This window comes from Hipposideros armiger, unplaced genomic scaffold, assembly GCF_001890085.2.
Source record: "Hipposideros armiger isolate ML-2016 unplaced genomic scaffold, ASM189008v1 scaffold_210, whole genome shotgun sequence".
NCBI lineage: Eukaryota > Metazoa > Chordata > Mammalia > Chiroptera > Hipposideridae > Hipposideros > Hipposideros armiger.
In genome coordinates this window covers 2,525,843-2,537,870 of record NW_017731560.1, presented here as the reverse complement: position 1 = coordinate 2,537,870, position 12,028 = coordinate 2,525,843, and the positions used below count along the sequence as shown (strand labels likewise).

At 40.7% G+C, this 12,028-nt stretch overlaps 1 pseudogene; it reads left to right on the top strand.

The window, feature by feature from the left end:
* The first annotated feature begins 1,083 nt into the window (after positions 1 to 1,083).
* LOC109388876 (small integral membrane protein 20-like) lies at positions 1,084 to 1,287 on the top strand (annotated as a pseudogene).
* The last annotated feature ends 10,741 nt before the right edge of the window (positions 1,288 to 12,028 follow it).

The window sequence follows — 12,028 nt, the reverse complement described above, 5'->3', positions numbered from 1 at the left end:
TTTATTTTCTCTCCCACTGCAGCCTTTTATTTTCTCTCATGCTGTAGCATTTCACTTTTTCATGTGCTTTTCCAGTTTCTCATGTGACGGGGTTTCATGAAGGTGGGCCTGTCCTCTGTGAGCAGGTCACCTGGGTGTCAGGGCACTGACTCTGTAGGAGGATGTGGAGGCCGATAGAGTTCTAAGCTTCTGAAATCCCAGTGCTTCCCCTGTAGCCTGATGCAGAGCCTGTGTGTGTCAGCGGCTCCGGTTGCCCCTGCATGGATCTGCCCAGAAAGGTGGGGGCGGGTTGGGCTGTGAGAAACGTCTGGTGCATTTGTGGTTCTGAGCAATGGCAACTGCCAGCCCACAGTTTTCTCGCTCTTACAGCTCTTTCCCAAACACTGGAATTAGTCAGTCACGCTGTGCATCTGCAGCTGCTGGGGCCATCACCTCAGTTCTCAGGGGTATAGATATTCTGTTTTTTAATGTGACACTGTTACCGTTTCTTCTGGAACCCTCTTCTAACCCTGGGAGGGTGGGAGTGGGGTGATCTCTGGAACAGGAGGGGGGTGGCCAGGCTGACTGTTTTTGTTTTCTGTTTTCTGCCTGGAAGTGCGGGCTTAAACCACAGTTCTCACCAGAGGTCTCTTGCCGTGAGTGTTGGGTCAGCCATGTTATATGCTGATCCCTCAGGCAGGACTGTGGGCAACAGGGAGCATGTCTGCAGCCTGGATCCTTTCCTCTCCCAAGAACACAGTGAGTTCCGGATTGTGTCCTGTGCCCCTTGGCCTGCGTCTTTGCACTTCCCCCCTTTCTCCTCTCCTGCTCGCCTGATTTGCTCCCCTTCAGGTGATTCAATGTGCAGATCTCTCAGAGGTGCTTGTGTGTTGCTTAAGTATTCCTTGGTTGAATTATAGCTGTTCAATTTGTTGTAACTTCCAGGGGAGGTTTCAAGAAGCACTCCTCATGCTGCCATTTCTGTGTTAATATTTTATTATTAAAAAGAAGCATTAGGAGCAGGATCATGGCCTGTCTGGCAGAAGCCAAGATTCTGAGAGGGCGGGACTCTCAGTTGGTCCCGTCAGTTCCTGGCAAGACACTATGTCCTGGAACCTGGAGACTGCACTCATTTTCTGCAGCTTAATCTCCCTGATCAGTGCCGCCTTCTACCTCATCTACTTCTGGCCCCTAATGCAGCTGGAGGAGTACCAGAAGGAACAAGCCGTAAATTGAGCTGATATTGTTCAAGATGTGCAGCCACCAGGGTGAAAAGTGTGGTCTTATCCACACTTTGGCAGGAAATGAGAAGGCTGTCACCAACTCAGATTACGAAAGAAGACGTCTTCATGCTCCCGATTCTGCAGCAAGTCCAATAAATAACCTTGCTATAGAACAATGGCTGGAGAAGAAATCTATAATGCCATAAATAAGAGTACTGTGCACAAGGATTAATATTTCCCTTCCTAAGTATCAAAAGAACCCTGGGACAAATTATCATTAGGAAAGTTTATAATGACTTAGTGTACTTTCTAAAAACAAACTTGTCTCCCCCAGCTGTGTTTGGAGAATTACTTATTATTCAATCTCTACTACTTACCCAACTGTGCTGTGATATGAATATAAGCAACCAGGAGACTTGGGAAGATTCTAGTCGTTTTTTGCCACCTTCCAAATAAGAAATATCAGTGAAAAACCACCATGTTGATCAGCCTCACAGGCTCGTTAAAAATGTTAAAATTCATAAAACGCTTTGAGCACAAGGCTCATTATACACTTTAAGAGTAACAGTTCAGCTGAACTGTCTCCTTGAAGGTTGCTTCATGTTGGAAAATGAATAAATATGAAGCAAGTCAAACTAAATAGGAATGTGTGCAGAGTAGAAATCAATATTGAATTAGCAAAAGTGAAAATATGTATATTACAATGATTTCTTCTTACTTCACAACAGTGTAAGTTTTTCTGTAAATCCTTTCTTATAAATTAATTAATTTAAACCAAAAAGTAAATGAAGAAGAAGACGACAAAGAAGAAGAAGCAGCATTAGGTTAAGAGTGACTGTTGTAGGTTTATAATGACCCCTCCAGTTGTGATAGTCTACGGATCAAAATCAAACTTGGGGCAAGTGAAGCAATGAAATGCCCAGTATCAGAAGTACTGGGATGACACCCGAGGTCTGTCTCTGCCTCTCTGATTTTTTGGACCTGAGACTGCCTACAGCTAGGGTACCTTGTAGCTAATGTTCTCTTGCCACCATCTAAGGTCACAGAGGTTCCTCCACGAAAGACCACATAGCTTTGGATTTTGACCTCTTTTTTTCTCTCCAGTACTAGTCCCTGTCTGCATCATAAAGCTATAGAGAGGACAATCTTCTTTGCTACTCCTGGCCTACAGGCATGGCATAACAGAGGAAATCCACTTTAAAAAGTTACAAGTGTATCTCCTGACTTCCCTCAGTTTAGATTAGGTCACACTGATTAGGTTCAGACCATAGATTTTTCTGTTCTATTCACCTAGTTCCACCCCTCCTATCCATGTCGATGGGCTGTTCCTTATTCCTAATTTGGGGAACTCTTCATTCTTTCATCCCCAGTCATAACACTTTGGTTTGTGGTAAGACTGCTCATTAGGTAGCTGAACTAAATTCCACAGCTATGTCGTTTGAAGGCTTCCACTGACATCTCTTAACAAGTCTCACCTGCCAGAATTGCCTCTCCAAAAGCTACGTCCTCTTCTAAGGCCTTTGTGAACTACTCCTGATTCACTGCTTCCCCCAGTCATTCCAGCCTGAATCAAGTATTTGATGATGTTACATGACCTCAGTTTTTCTGCACACCATGTTTTCTCTCTGGCATGGTCCCTATCGAGTTCAGTTATCTTGTCTCCATCATCCTCTCAAGCAGAGGGCTTCTTAGTTGTCTTACTGTGATGAACATACTATACAGGAAGTTCCATTAGGATAGAACCACATCAGTGATATCCACTGTCATATACCCTGAGTCTACTAGCACAGATCCTGGCACCAAGTGGGCATTCAATAAATGTATTATAAGTCACTGACTGACTGTGAAGTGCATATTTCCACTTCCTATTAAATGTAGTGAGGAACATGGTATCCGTTTGGTCCCCAAATAACTATAAATCTCTGGATTTCTGTAAGAAGTCACAGATACTGATCATCACAGGGACCCAGGCTGGACCTCACCAGGGGCCTAGAAATCTCATCACCTAAATTCACAAAATCTTTGCCTAGATCCAGGTTTTGTTTCTATGGATTTCAGTAATTCACCATGGAATGTGCTTTGGTGCTCTTGCTGTAACTAGGCAACATATATTGCCTGCTCAGTTGCTGACTATTTTGTAGTATAATTTAAAGGTTAAGAAGGTAGCTTTGGAATCATACTTCCTAAGTTTGAAGTCCTACAGTGTCATCTTACTGGTTGTCTGATCTTAGTCAAGTTAATTAACTTTGCCTGAACTCCTTCACCTCTAAAATAGAGTTAATAATAGGAACTGCCTCCAGCTCCATTAGACCCCATAAGCAGCACACCCAAAGAGTGGTCTCAGCAGACACCAGAGCCTACTGGGGTGAATCCTGCTTTATGGGGTCAGACCCTGCAGAGCAACTTGTACATTGTAGTCATGGCTAACCCTCACAGACAGTCACCCTGAAGGTCAATCCTACCCACTGACATGCCAACAGCAATCAAGACTCAATTAAAACAAGAGGGCATACACAGCCTACAAAAGGGACACACTTGGAGCACCCAACTCAGGTGACAAGGGAGACTGTGCCAATGAGCCTCACAGGACACCTACTACATAAGGTCACCCTGCCAACACTGGGAGATGTAGCAAGTCTACTTAATACATAGAAACAAACAAAGGGAGGGAGCCAAAATGGGGAAATAAAGAAACATGTCCCAAATGAAAGAACAGAACAAAGCTACAGAAAAGGAACTACACAAAATGGAGACAAGCAGTCAACCAGATGCAGAATTCAGAACACTGCTTATAAGGATGCTCAATGACCTCAGGGAGAACTTCAACAAAGAGATAGGAAACATAAAAATAAATATAGAAAACAAAAAAGAACCAGTCAAAAATGAAGAATACAATAACTGAAATGAAGACTACATTATAGAGAATCAACAGTAGATTAGATGAAGCAGAGGCTCAAATCAATGATGTGGAACATAAGGTAACAGAAAACACCCAATCAGAATAGAAAAATAAAAATTTTTTTTAAATGAATATAGTTTAAAGGGCCTCTGGGACAACATCAAGTGTAGTAATGTTCACATCATAGAGGTACCAGAATAAGAGAGAACCAATGAATTGAAAATCTATTTGAAGAACTAATGACAGAAAGCTTTCCTAACCTGGTGGAGAAAATAACATACAAGTCTAGGAAGTGCAGAGAGTCCCAAACAAGATGAACCCAAAGAGGCCCACACCAAGACAAATCAGAATTAAAATGCCAAAAGTTAAAGACAAAGACAGAATCTTAAGAACAGCAAGAGAAATGCAGTTAGTTACCTACAAAGGAGCTCCCATTAGGCTGTCAGCTGACTTCTCAACAGAAACTTTGCAAGCCAGAAGTGACTGGCACAAAATATTCAAAGTGATAAAAAGCTAGGACCTACAACCAAGATTACTGTATCCGGAAAAGCTATCACTTAAAATTGAAGGAGAGATAAAGAGCATCCCAGACAAGAAACAGCTAAAGGAGTTCATCACCACCAAACCAGTATTATAAGAAATGTTAAAGGGACTTCTTTAAGAACAAGAAGTAAACAAAGATAAAAAATATGAATAGTAAAATGATGGTAAGCCATATCTATTAACAATTGCTTTAAATTAAATGAATTAAATTCTTCAATCAAAAGTTATAGTGTGGCTGAATGAATAAAAAAACAAGACCCTTTCATATGCTGCCTAAAACAGACTCACTTCAGATCAAAAGATACACACAGACTGAAGCTAGCAGGATGGAAAAAGACATTTCACAAAAATGGAAGTAAAAAAAAAAGTTGCATTATCAATATTTATACCAAACAAAATAGACTTTAAAACTAAGGCTATAATTGGGCAGGCCAAGTGGTGTGATGGTTAAGAACTGGCTGGGGATGCCAGAGGGCCCCGGTTTGGATCCCACATATGAGGGCCAGTGACATTGCCCTCTACAGCTAAGACGGTGAACAACAGCTCAACCTGGAGCTGGGCTGCCCTGAGTTGTCAGCGACGGCGTAGGCTGCAGCCTCTGTGGCAGTGGGTTGCCATGGGCTACCGTGTGTAGCCAGCAGCCAGCGTGAGCGGCCAGCAGCNGCAGTGAGCAGCCATCCAGAACCCGGTGACTGATCTGCCTCGCCAGAGAAGAGCGCAATGATGGTGCCAACTTGGGCCAGTGAAGCAACGTCCTTCACAACTAGACTGAAGAACAAAATGACAGCAACTTGTCTGTTCCCCTTCCCTCAATTCCCCAGTGCTGTTCCCATCCCCCAATTCCCCAATAAAAAAATATTTAAAACAAAAAAACTAAGGCTATAACAAGAGATAAAGAAAGACCCAGTAATCCCACTTCTGGGTATTCATCTGAAGAAACCCAAAACACTAATTTGAAGGGTCATGTACATCCATATGTTTGTTTGGTTTTTAAGATTTTATTGGGGAATTGGGGGAGGGGAACAGCGTTGGGAAATCGGGGAAGATGAACAGACAAGTTGCTGTCATTTTATTCTTCACTCTAGTTGTGGAGGATGTCATTTCACTGGCACATGTTGGTATTGTGATCATTGTGCTCTTCCCAGGTGAGGCAGTTGGTTGCCGGCAATTGAACGGCTGCTCACGGCAGCTCACAGCAGCTCACGCCAGCTGTTAGCCGCTCACACTGGCTGCCGGCCACTCACAGTAGTTCATGGCAGTCCACTGCAGCCTACCCTGCCACCAATGACTCACGGCAGCCCAGCTCCAGGTCGAGCTGTTGTTCACCGTCTTAGCTGTGGTGGGCACAGCATCACTGGCCCATGTGGGATCCGAACCTGCAGCCCTGCTGCTCAGAGCTCGCTCTCCCAAGCCAACTCTTAACCAATGAGCCACTTGGCTGGCCCTGCATCCACATGTGCATTGCCATGCTATTTACAATAGCCAAGACATGGAGGCACCTGGGTGTCCATTGGTGGGTGAATGGATATGGAAGAAATGGCATCTATATACAATGGAATATTGCTCAGCCAGAAAAGTGAAATCTTTTGCCATCTGTAACAACATGGGTGAACATAGAGGATATCGTGCTGAGAGGAGTAATCCAGATAGAGAAAGACAAATGCCATATGATTTTACTTATATGTGGGAAATAAGAATAAAATAAATGAACAAACAAAACAGAAACAAACTCATAGACACAGAGAACATTTTGATGGTTACCAGATGGGAGTGGGGTTGGGGAGATTGGTAAAAAATGGGAAGGGATAAGAAGTACAAATTGATAGTTACAAAATAGTCATGGGGTTGTAAAATATAGCAGAAGAAATATTGTCAATAATATTATAATTATGTATAGTGTGAGATGGGTATTAGATTTATCAGCATGATTATTTTTTAACTTATTTAAATTTCTAATCACTATGTTGTACACCTGAAACTAATATAATATTGTGTGTCAATAGTAAAAAAAATAAAACAATTTAATATTTTTTTAATTATAAAAATACAAAATATCAATGAAACCAAGAGCTGGTTCTTGGAAAAGATAAACAAAATTGATAACCTTTAACCAGACTCATCATAAAAAAATGAGAGATGTTCCAAATAAATAAAATCTGAAATGAAAGAGAAGTGACAACTGACACCACAGAAATACAGAGGATTATAAGAAAATACTATGAACAATTATATCCCAAAAAATTGAACAATCTGGAAGAAATGGGTAAATGCCTAGACATACAATGATCCAAGACTGAATTGAGAAGAAACATAACCTGAACACCAACTACTCCAAACAAAATCGAATTAGCAATCAAAAAAACTCCCCACAAACAAAAGTCTTGGGCCACATGTTTTGGTGAATTTTACCAAACATTCAAAGAAGAATTAACACCTATCCTTCTCAAACTATTCAAAAAAATTCAAGAAGGAAAGCTCCCAAGCTAATTTTACAAGGCCACCATTACTGTGATTCCAAAACCAGACAAAGACGAGAGAGAGAGAGAGAGAGAGAGAGAGAGAGAGAGAGAGAGAGAAGAGAGAGAAAGAAAAAGAAAGGAAGAAAGAAAGAAAGAAAAAGAAAGAAAGAAAGAAAATTACAGGCTAATATCCCTGATGCAAAAATCCTCAACAAAATATTAACAAACTGAATTTGGTAATACATTAAAGATCATACACCACAATCAAGTGGGATTTATTCCTAGGATGCAAGGTTGGGATAATATCTGCAAATGAATTAATGAGATACATCACATAAACAAAATCAAGGATAGAAATCATATGATGATATAAATGGATACAGAAAAAGCATTTGACAAAAGCCAATATCCATTTATGATAAAAACTCTCAGCAAAGTGGGAATAGAGAGAACATACTTCAACATAATAAAGCCCAATTATGACAAACCCACAGGTAACATCACACTTAAGGGTAAAAAGCTGAAAATGTTCTCCTTAGGGAACAAGAAAAGGATGTCTACTTTGACCAATTGTATTCAACATAGTACTGGAAGCCCTAGCCACAGCAATCAGACAAGAAAAAGAAATAAACGGCATCCAAATGGGAAAGGAAGACATAAAACCATCATTATTTGTAGATGACGTGATAGTATAGATAGAACCCTAAAGATTCCACCAGGAAGCTATTAGAAATGATGAATGAATTCAGTAGTCTGGCAGGATACATTCATATTTAGAAATTGGTTGCATTTTTATACACCAATAATGAACTATCAAAAAGAAATTAAGAAAACAATCCCATTTACAATTGCATCAAAAAGTAAAATAAAATAAAATACCTAGGAATAAATTTAACCAAGGAGGTAAAAGACTTAGACTCAGAAAATTATAAGACATTGAAGAAAGAAATTGGAGAAAATACAGTAAACGGAAGCATCTATTGTGTTCACGGATAGGAAGAATTAACATCGTTAAAAAGTACATACTACGGGCCGGCCGAGTGGCGCGATGGTTAAGAACTGGCTTGGGACGCCAGAGGACCCCGGTTTGGATCCCACATATGAGGGCCAGTGACACTGCCCTCTACAGCTAAGATGCTGAACAACAGCTCAACCTGGAGCTGGGCTGCCATGAGTCACCGGCGATGGCGTAGCCTGCAGCCCCTGTGGCAGTGGGTTGCCATGGGCTACTGTGTGTAGCCAGCAGCCAGCGTGAGCGGCCAGCAGCCGCAGTGAGCGGCCGTCCAGAAGCCGGCGACTGATCTGCCTCGGCCAGGAAGAGCACAATGATGGTGCCAACTTGGGCCAGTGAAGCAACGTCCTCTACAACTAGACTGAAGAACAAAAGGACAGCAACTTGTCTGTTCCCCTTCCCCCAATTCCCCAGCACTGTTCCCATCCCCCCAATTCCCCAATAAAAATCTTTTAAAAAAACAAAAAAAAAACACAAAAAACTGGACTATCTTTTTACACCATGTACAAGAATAAGCTCAAAATGCATTTAAGACTTAATATCCAAAACCATAAAACTCCTTGAAGAAAACATAGGCAGTAAACGATGCTCAATGTTACTAATCTTCAGAGAAATGCAAATAAAAACCACAGTGAGATATCACCTCACCCCTTTCAGAATGGCCATCATCAATAAATCAACAAACAACAAGTGTTGGTGAGGATGTAGAGAAAAGGGAACCCTTGTGTACTGTTGGTGGGATTGCAAATTGGTGCAGTCAATATGGAAATTAGTGTGGAGGTTCTTCAACGAATTAAAAATAGAACTACCTTATGACCCAGCAATTCCATAAATTGGGTATTTATGAGAAGAAACCCAAAACTAATTTGAAAAGATATATGCACACCTAAGTTCATGGCAGCATCATTTACAATAGCCAAGATATGGAAGCATTTTAAGTGTTCATGAATAGACAATTGGATAAAGAAGAGTTCACACACACACACACACACACACACACACACAGTCTGACAATTAAGTTTGCGAACTTGTTGCAATGATGTTGTTAACCTTTTTTTCGATATCACAGGGATTATTCATTATGAATTTGTACCAATTGGGCAAACAGTTAACCAAGTTGACTATTTGGAAGTGCTGGAAAGGCTGCATGAAAAAGTTAGATGACTGGAACTTTTCGCCAACAATTCATTGCTCTTACATCATGACAATGCACAAGCTCACATGGCGCTGTCTGTGAGGTGGTTTTTAGCCAGTAAACAAATACCTGTATTGGAACACCCTCCCTACTGACCTGATCTGGTCCCCAATGACTTCTTTCTTTACCTGAAGATAAAGGAAATATTGAAAGGAAGACATTTGGATGACAATTCAGGACATCAAGGGTAATACGATGACAGCTCTGATGACCATTTCAGAAAAAGAGTTCTAAATTTGCTTTGAAGGGTGAACTAGGCACTGGCATGGGTGCATAGCTTCCCAAGGGGAGTACTTAGAAGGTGACCGTAGTGATATTCGGCAATGAGGTATATATCACTTTTTCTAGGATAGTTTGTGAACTTAATTGTCAGACTTCGTACATTTCCCTAGTCTATTCACTCTCCCTGATGATTATTTCATACCCTGACCTCACTCCTCAAACTCTAACATCTCCTTTCGCATCCTCACTCTCAGCTGATGATGCTTTTGCTTGCTATTTCACTAAGAAAATAGAAGCATACATAAGAGATTTTTCATAAGTTCATACCATTATATATACCCACCTACTTGCATCTGTGCCCTTTATACTGTGCCTTATTTCCTGTACTACAGATGCACTTCCCCGCTCCTAGCAAAGGCTCTCTCCTTATACACTAGACCCAATGCCCTCTCCTCTATTTAAGGATGTTACTCCAACACTTCTTCATGCACCAACATCTTCATGTTTTCTGTGTTTAGTGGAGCTTTCCCATACTTAAACATTTCTCCTATTCTAAAAACAACAAAGCAGAAGCCCTCTCTCTACTTCCTTCTTCTATGTATTTCTCCCCCTCCTGTTTGCAGCAAAACTGCTTGGAAGAGTTATTTATATTTTGTGTCTCCAATTCCTCTCTTTCTGTTCTCTCATGAACCCATACTAATTAGTTTTTTGCCCCTTTCCTCTATTGAAATTGCACTTTTCAAAGCCATCGGTGACCTCCTTATTGCCAATGATCAATTCTCAGTTCTCACTTTATTAGTCTTATAAGCAGCATTTGACAAAATTTATTACTTTCCCCACCTTGAACTCTCCCTTCACTTGGCTTGCAGGACAACACATTCTATGTCTCTGGCTGTTGTTTCTAACACCGTTGCTATTTCCACCTTATTTTCCTGACACCTAAACATTGGAGTTTCACAGGGCTCCATCTTGGAACCTCTTCTCTTTTGTAAATCCTACAATCATGCTGTTAATTCTTACATTTATATCTCCAGTGCAGACCTCTTTATAGTATAGAACTCCACACTCATATATCCAACCACTTACTAGATATCTCCAATTGGATGTCTAATTGATAACTCAGACTTAAAATGTCCAGAACTCCTGATCTACTCCCCTAAAAACTGCTTTTCCAAGTCTTCTCTATTTATCTCAATAATAGCAAGCCAATCGCTCAGGCCCTTTATACCCTGTAGTCATCCTTGATTCGTGTCTTTCTCTTACAATCTTAAAGAAAAAGGTTCATCAGCAAACTCTATTGTCTCTACCTTTAAAAGATATTCATAATCCAATCAACTCATACCACCTCTACTGCTACTACACTAGTGGAAGGCGCCATAATTTCTTCCCTGCATTATTGTAATAGCTTATTAGCTGGTCTTCATGTTTTCTCTCTTGCCCTTCAGCTTGCCCCCAGAGTTTATTTTCTACATAGTAGCCAAAGTGACCATGTTAAAATTTGAGTGATGTCATGTCACTCCTCTGCTCAAACCCTCCAATGGCTTTCCATCACTCTCAAAGAAAAGCCATCTTTCCACTTCAAGACCTGCATGATCTAGTTGCCTGTTACTTCTCTGCCCTCATCTCCTACTGCTCCTCCCCGTGCTCACTCCTCTCCAGCAACACAGAACATGTTGCTGCTCCTCAAACTCCCTACGCCTTACCTCAGTGCCTTTGCACTCATTGTTTCCTCTGTCTGAACCACTCTTCTCTCAGATATCTTCATGGCTTGCTTTCTTATTTCCTTCAGATATTTGCTTAAACGTTATCTACTCAAAGGACCTTCCCTGATGACTCTATTTAAAGTGCATTTTTCAGGCCGGCCGAGTGGCTCAGTTGGTTAAGGGCTCACTCAAGAGTTTGAGCTCTGAGCAACAGCGGTTCGATGTCTGGCCCGAGCTGAGCTGCTGCTGAGCTGCCAAAAGGTGGCAGGATGGCTCAGCTAAAAAAAACAGAAAAACAACCCAAAAAACCCAATAAAGTGCATTTTTCTTCCTATTTCTTATTTCTGCTTGGCACTTACTAAAGTCTGAGTCTATATATATTTTACTCATTTGTCTTGTTTATTAATATTTTCTGTCTCCTCCTTCAAAAATATGTTACTTGAGGCATGAGGGAAGGGATTTTGTGTGTCTCTTTACTGCTCTATCTATATTATGTGGCATATAGTAGATACTTAATAAATATATGTTTTATGAATGAATTCAAGGCTAAAAACCCCAAGACATTAAAACTTAAAACCTGTTCTTTTTACCCTCAAATTTATGTCTAGTTGAGTTAAGCAATGTACTTGGCCAAAGTTTCTGCAATGAGATTAAAAATCAAAATGAAGAGACAACTCTTCATTGTATTAGATGCTCTTAACTGGAATGCAAATCTCCTTCCATTTTGAAGATTGTAGGAAAACTTAAAGTTTAAAAAGTTAATATGCTTGTTAAAGTACAAGGAAATATAAAT